Genomic DNA, 8,077 nt, shown 5'->3' with positions numbered 1-8,077 from the left:
AGATCTATAGTAAGAATGAATTTTCTATCTGAGAAATTGTGAAGAAGGAAGAAGAAATTTGTGCTATTTTGCTGTGAGAGAAACCAGTTTCACATAACTTTTATTGCAGTATATTTTTATAATTGTCTTATTTTATTATTAGTTATTGTTAACCTTTTACTGTGCCTAATTCATCATAGGTATGTGTATATAAGAAAAAACAGCATATATAGGGTTTGATACTATCCACAGGGGTCTTGGAGTATATCACCCCTGGAGAAGGGAGGACTAGAGCATGTTAAGTGTTAGTGTATTTCTCTATTATTTTTTTTTATTTTGGCAGTGTCTTGTCTTTGATTCAGTTGGGGAAAAAGGAAAATGACTGGCCAATCAAATTTCCTGTTAGAAGCATTTTATTGTTGCTTATTTTTAATAATTATACTGAACTATGATTAATTGGAGTGCCTGGGGAGTTGACATTAAGAGAAGGGTCACTAGAATAATCTTGGAAGGCTTCTTTAAGGAAAAAGGAACTGAGCTTCAAGCATTGAAGAAAGACTTCAAACATTAATTAATTTTTATAACATCTTTATTAACATATAATTAACATGTCATACAATTCACCCATTTAAAGTGTACAATCCAGTGGGTTTTGGTATATTACACTATTAAGTTTTTAAAGTTAGGGTCATATATATGTATATATAATATACAGTATATTGCCGAACCGGTTTGGCTCAGTGGATAGAGCGTCGGCCTGCGGACTCAAGGGTCCCGGGTTCGATTCCGGTCAGGGGCATGTGCCTTGGTTGCGGGCACATCCCCAGTGGGGTGTGTGCAGGAGGCGGCTCATTGATGTTTCTCTCTCATCGATGTTTCTGGCTCTCTATCCCTCTCTCTTCCTCTCTGTGAAAAATCAATAAAATATATTTTTTTAAAAAAGAACTATAAAAAAATATATAGTATATGGCCATTTAAACTGTACAATTAATGGCATTAATTACATTTACAGTGTTATGCAACCATCATCACTATTTCCAAAATTTTTATCACCCCAAACAAAAACTATAGAGCACTAACTCTTCATTTCCTCTGCCTCCCAGCCTTTGGTGAACTGGAATCTACATACTTCCCCCCCCCCCCATGCATTTGCCTAATCTAGATATTTCCTATAAGTGACATTATATAATAGTTGTCCTTTTTGTCAGGTTTATTTTCCTTAGTATACTGTTTGTTTTCAAGATTCATCTGTATTATAGCACGTATTAGAACTTCACTGCTCTTTAGGAGTGAAATTTAAATAAATTATATTGCATTTATTATCTATTTATTTGTTGATGGACATTTAGATATACAAATATTTGTTCAAATCTCTGCTTGCAATTCTTTTGAGTATGTGTGTACCTTGGAGTGGAATTGCTAGGTCATGTGGTAATTTTGTGTTTAACTTTTTGAAGAACTGTCAAACGTTTCCAAAGTGACTGCATCAAGCATTAATTTTTATTCTAGTATAGTGTAAAGTATATAAAAGATTAGATTAAATAAATACTGGTTTCAGCATATGCCATATACTTTTCTTAAAAAAAAAAAAGGGAAGAGAAAGCCATATGTTATTCATGAGAACATGTGTATGTCTAAAGAGCCACCTCTTAAAGTGAATTTTAATAAAATAAGTTCTCTGGTTGTACATGGTCATCAAATTTCTATTTCTTAGTCTGTAGCAATTTGTTGTAAAACATTAAATATGAATGTTTGCACAAGTAATTAGTATAACTTAGTATAGTTCTGTTCAACTTTAACATTTATTGTTTAGTTTCCCGTTTGAATTATAAAGTAAAATCATTCCTAATTATATTTAACTGGAAAATATTCTTAATATATTCTTTTCATAATTTTACATTAATTTATTTTACTTCATATATGTTAACATTTTATATTTTATAAGTCTGAGAGAAGTCTAGAGGCATTTCACTTGATATTTTTAAGATGACTCTTAAAAGTGAAAATTCTGGAATTCAATGTGAGTTAGGGAACTGTGTTTACCTATATTTTCGTGGATCAGTGAAGGACCACTAAGCCAAAGGCACCCTTATTTCATTGGCTTGATGAGATTATGTATGTCCCAGGAAGTGGGTAGCAATACTGGAATAGGAAAATGTTTTGACCTAATTATAACTTTCTGTTGGAGGGTTACATAATATCATAAGCATATAAACAATAATGAATTATACTTGTAGATTCAGTATGGAAATAGTAATAGCAGATGTTATAGGTCATCCTGAAAAGAATATTGTTCAGAACATCAGAAAAGTAAGTTTCAGAAAGAAAAGGAAAGACTAATTAGAAGTTTCATTTAAATTTCCCATCAAAGGTTATATATGAGAATATTTGATGCATAAGAAATTTGAAATAACCAGCAATTTTGAGAAATTTACACAGGATAGTTCACGGAATCATTTTGTTTTGTTTGTTCAAATGTTTGAGGCAAGTTGCCTTAATGTTGATTTGAGCCCAGTGAGTCTTTCCACACCTGAGTAAGAACATAGAACTAGATATGGGGTTTCTAAGTCATTAACAAAGGTTAGACTTGGGAAAAACTTTTGGGAAATAGGTTTTCACTTAGTTAAAAGGAAAAATGAAATTATATGTATATATATATATGGCTAAGTGTCCATCCATCCTACTGGTCACTGTGACATGCACTGACCACTGGGGGGCAGACGCTCAATGCAGGAGCTGCCATGACATGCACTGGCCATCTATATATATAAAAGCCTAAGTGACTGGCCGACCGGTAGCTATGATATGCACTGACCACCAGGGGGGCAGATGCTCAATGCAGGAGCTGCCGTGCTGCAGTGACTTGGCAGCTGCGGTTCTCGGGTGACGCACCCAGAACCAGAGAGGAGGGAGTCCGATTCTGGGGTGTGCCACCCAAGAACCACCCTTTTGCAATCTGGGACCCCTCGGGGGATGTCAGAGAGCTGGTTTTGGCCTAATCCCTGCAGGCCCAGGTCGAGGGACCCCACCGGTGCATGAATCCATGCACTGGGACTCTAGTTTAAAAATAAACGGCACCGCGGACCTGGTGCCGACAAACCAACACTCGGCTTCCCCTAAGTGGGACACAGGCCCTGCCACTACACCAGCCAAATCGCAGCCAATGCTCCAAGACCCATGGCACAAAATGTGGCCCACAGCCCAGCCCAGCCTGGCTGGAAACGGTGGCTGTGGGCACTGGGTAATGATGTCACGTAGCAACGCCTGGCTTCCTCTCCCTAGTGACTAGCCTCCTTAGAGTTTCTTCAGCCTGGGAACCCTACTTGCTTTATAGCCAGGTGCAAACATTTTACAGTTTAACCAAATGTTTGTGAAGTGTTTTCCCGTGCCTCATCTCATTTGATCCTCACAGAAGTGCTGGAGTAGGTAGATAGGAGACTCAGTAGAATCCTATTTTCTTTTCTTTTAGCAAGACGCGTATAGCAATATTAAAATATTTCTTCTAATTAACTTCCTTTCAGTGTGCACGAATTTGTGCACCGGGACACTAATATAAAATAAAAAACAACAATAATCACTTGAACACAGAATTATGGTAAACTTAAATACTTTGAATAATCTACTGAAAAATAAAATATTTTGTGTTTTTATGTAGCATTGCTGAGCTGATAAAAAAGTAAAAATTTAAAGGGATCAAAAACCAAGTGAAAGAGAAAATTTAAAGAGGGGGATTAGAAGACAATGTTGTTAAAATGTTTAGTACTGAAAGTGATCTGCACAGTCAATGCAATCCCTATCAATGTCACGGTGGCACTTTTTTATACAGCTAGGAAAAAACCATTCTAATATTTATATGGGGCCACAAAAGATCACAAATAGTCAAATCAGTTTTTAGAAAGATGAACAAGGACTGAGACACCACACTTTCTATATATTTTCAATCTATAGTAATCAAAACAATATAGTACTGGCATAAAGACATACTTAGAGACCAGTGAAACAGAATGGAGAGCCCAGAAATAAATCTGCACACATACAATCAACTGATCTTCAGAAAGGATGCCAAGAATACACAATAAGAAAAGACTATTCTGTTCAACAAACATTGTTGAGAAAACTGCGTATCCACATGCAAAAGAATGAAATTGGACCCTTATTTTCTACCCTATACAAAATCAACTCAAAATGGATTAAAAACTTGTATGTGAGACCTGAAACAGTAAAACTCTGTAAGAAAACTTAAGGGAAAAGCTTCATGACCTTGGTCTTGGCAGTGATATCATGGATATGACATCAAAAGCACTAAAAACAAATACATGAGCGAGGCTATATTGAATGAAAAAGCTTCTGCACAGCCAAGGAAAAAATCAGCAGAATGAAAAGGCAACTTCCGGAATAGGAGAAAATATTGGCAGTATTTCATTCAAGGTTAATCTCCAAAATACATATACTGTATAAGGAACTTCTACAATAGTAAAAAAAACCCCAAAACTAGTAACCTTATATAAAAAATAGGATAAGGATTTTATCACACATTATTCCAAGGAAGACATACAAATGACTAATACCTATTCGAAAAAAATGCTTGATGTTATTTATCAGAGAAATGCAAATCAAATCCACAGTGAGATATCATCTCACACCTTTCAGGATGGCTCTTATAAAAGAAAACAACCGAAAGTGTTGTCTTGGATGTGGAGAAATTGGAACCCTTGCACACTGTGGGAATGTAAAATGGTGCAGCCACTAAAGGAAATAGTATAGAGATTACTCAAGAAACTAAAAAGAGAATTACCATGTGCTCCGGCAATCACACTTCTGGGTATTTATCCAAAATAATTCAAATAATGATCTTAAAGACATATTACTGCTCCTATGCTCATTACAGCACTATTCACAATAACCAAGATGTGTGGAAACAACCTAAATGTTCATCAACAGATGAATGACAAAGTTGCTTAATTGAATGCAATAGAATATTATTCAGCATTAAAAAAGAAGGAAATTCTGCAATATACAAGTTGGGTGAACCTTGAAGACATTATGCTAAGTGAAAAAGGCCAGTCACAAAAAGATAAATATTGAATGAGTCTATTTTATATAAGGTATCTAAAATTGTAATATGGCATATTACAACTGAAATCTTCTGATTAGCTGGAATAGTATGTTTCATTGCTAGGTCCAGTTTTCTTCCCATCACTCTGGATCTCTCTATGCATGGGTGAGATGGAGTTTCAGAAAGTGATAGACCATGGTAAGGGTTACCTGGTAAGGGTTTGATGGGTGGCTGGAGAGCCTTACCTAGTCACATGTAGTCTAATGTACTTATAGAGAAATATTTTGGAGGAGTGGCAGTCCTGTTTTCCCTACTTCTTTTCAGTATGTCTAATGCATATGTAAACCTTGGTTTAAATGCTCTATTTATAGCTGACTTATCAGCCCTTATAAGAGTTCTTTGGGAAAAGGCAGAAAACTCTTGGAAAGGAGAGATCTTGGTTCAGATTCCTATGCCCTTGTTATGACAGAGGGTGGCTGGGAGTTCTCATACCTACCCTTGTTACCAGCCACCCTGAGTGCTCACCTGGACACAGGGTAGACAGTCTTAAGTATATAGTTAAGTTACACACGTGTACTTATTCAGAGCCTTCATTAATAGTAAAGACAATTATTTTTCAAGTATTTGGTTGTCAGTTCTAGTTTCTAGAAGCTCACTTTGTAAAATCTGCTATTACTTGTATGAATTATTTTCTATATTTTTATTTTCACACCTGTCTTTTGGATCTTAAGATGTGGATTGATTCTATTTTCTTCCCTTCTTCTCAGGGAATCTTCTTATCCAGGCTGTCTTTATTTTAACTCTTTTTGTATTTATCATAATATCGCACACCACTTCATTTTAGCAGGTCTTTTCTTTCTTCCTTTTTTCCTTCTTTTCTTTCTTTTTTTCATTTTAGTCAGTCTTACAACATTCTGAATATTATACCGCAGGGCAACAATGTAGTAAACATTGTTGATCATTATTCTTATTTGATCCTCAAAATTGATGTAATATAGCAGTGTTGAACTGAAATTTTTAAAGCACTCTGGCAATGGTTTTCAACCCTGGTTACCCATTAAAATATCCTAGAGAGCTTTTCAGAGATTCTGATTTAACTTGTTTATCCTGGGGCCTTGGCATGGTTATAAATGCAGGGATGGACAAAAGTAGGTTAATATTAATGATAATAAATAACAAACAAACAAACAAACAAACAAATAAATAAAAAACTCTGTGTTTTGCATACTCACAACTATAAACCTACTTTTGCCTCCCTCCCTGTATTTGTAAGATCCCCCTATTGTCTCTTAATATACAGTTAGGATTGAGAATCATAGCATTAAAGAAGCTCTAGGGTAAAACTTTTTTATGTAGTAAAGAATTCATTTAACAGTAAATATATGAAAACCTAGTAGGTGAAGACACTATGCTGGAATTCTCTTCTATTGTGAAATAAGTCAGACACTCCTTTGTTTCACTAGATTCTAAATTAAGATTTTTTATTGGCCAAGTTTTCTCTAAGTGGACGAGTCTCTCCATTTGTTGTGGGCTTATTCCTTTTATCTGAGGATATTGGGTAAGTCATATTCGTAATGTTACTCCTGTCTATCAGGATGTAAAGTAAATTGATTGTGTTTGTAATTCAGGTTGTATTTACTAAGGCAGATTTTGAAACGTGATTGCTCTCTGTACCTTTGTTTAAAATATAACCCATATATATGGATCAAACAGCAGAACCAAATAAATTCATGTGAAAGAAATGTCGTTAGAGGAATGTTCTGGACCTGTGCTTTTATATATTTGTATATAGTAGTTCATATTTAGATAAAAATTATATTGCTATACAAGCTAAGTGTCATCTCATTTAGATAAATGTTTTGAGAGAGGTGTTCAATATGAACCAAGTGTGATTCAACTGACCCCAAGGTATTGCTATGTTTTAAGTACAATTAGCTAACACTAATGAACTAGTAGACTTTAACTCTTTACCTGTGATGAATTTGGGAAGTTTGGTATAAATATGGAAAAGATTTTATGGCACAAATAGATGACTTAAATGGCAAATTAAATCTTTATGTTTCAGCAGATTATTAAAATTAGAAGAGGTCTTAATGCCAATAGAAGAATCTGTACTGTGTGCTTGATAAGTCAGGCTTATTGCATGATAGGATAAATGTACTAATAAAGAGTGATGCTTTTGCATTAATTATCAAGTTTATAGTATATTTAGAAAAAAGCGAAGTAGAGACATTTTATTCGGTTTACTTGACTAGTTTGTGGACACTTTTTAAAGAGATTTTCTGATTTACTTTCTTAGGTTGATGATTTTTTGGAATTAACTTGTTAATCCTCTCAGATGAGTATTCATTCATTCATTTATTCAACAAATATTCATTGAGTACATTCTTTGTGCCAGGACTGTTTTAGGGTTCTGAAGATATTGAAGTGAACAAAATAGATATTTTACTTAACAGTCTTGTGGGAGAGTCAGACAATAAATAAGAAAAATAAATAAAATATATAGTAATTTAGGTGGTCTAAAGGAGAAATGGTTTTGGTGATGTGGTGATGACTTTTAAGTAATATGGGCAGGAAAGGCCAATGTGATATGACATTTGAGCATTCTGAAGTAAACTTGCAGGAGAACGTTAAAAGAAGAATATTACTGATGTAAAAAGTAAAGTTCCAAGCATATGGGAAAACCACAATTCAAAGATGCTATTAATTAGTACCAGATACTATTAATTAGCACCATACCTAGAAATGGAATCTAGGCCTTCTTATTCCCAGTGCCCTTTTCTTCCTTGTTATTTGGCTCTTTTACTTGGGGAAATGAAGATGAGATGTGGTTGTTTATTATTACACCTTTCTTCTATTTATTTAGAATACTTATAATCACCCTATAGAAATTCAGTATTTTAGATGGATAAGAAAACATAAGTAATGATAAAAATGTGTTTTTCTAAGTACAAAATTACAGAAGACTAAAAGGATCATTTGAGTAAGTTGATATTCATACAACAGAGTGGGATTGCTTCAGTAGAAGGATAAAGTAACTTT

General features: G+C 34.5%; 1 protein-coding gene across 3 annotated transcripts in view; it reads left to right on the top strand.

Annotated features, from left to right (window-relative positions):
* Positions 1-8,077, top strand: part of BAZ2B (bromodomain adjacent to zinc finger domain 2B) — a 306,755-nt gene that overhangs the window by 105,225 nt on the left and 193,453 nt on the right. The window lies entirely within an intron of this gene.

Source organism: Eptesicus fuscus, chromosome 11, assembly GCF_027574615.1.
Source record: "Eptesicus fuscus isolate TK198812 chromosome 11, DD_ASM_mEF_20220401, whole genome shotgun sequence".
NCBI lineage: Eukaryota > Metazoa > Chordata > Mammalia > Chiroptera > Vespertilionidae > Eptesicus > Eptesicus fuscus.
Note: the sequence above shows the minus strand (reverse complement) of the source record. Positions and strands in the feature narration are given on the sequence as shown.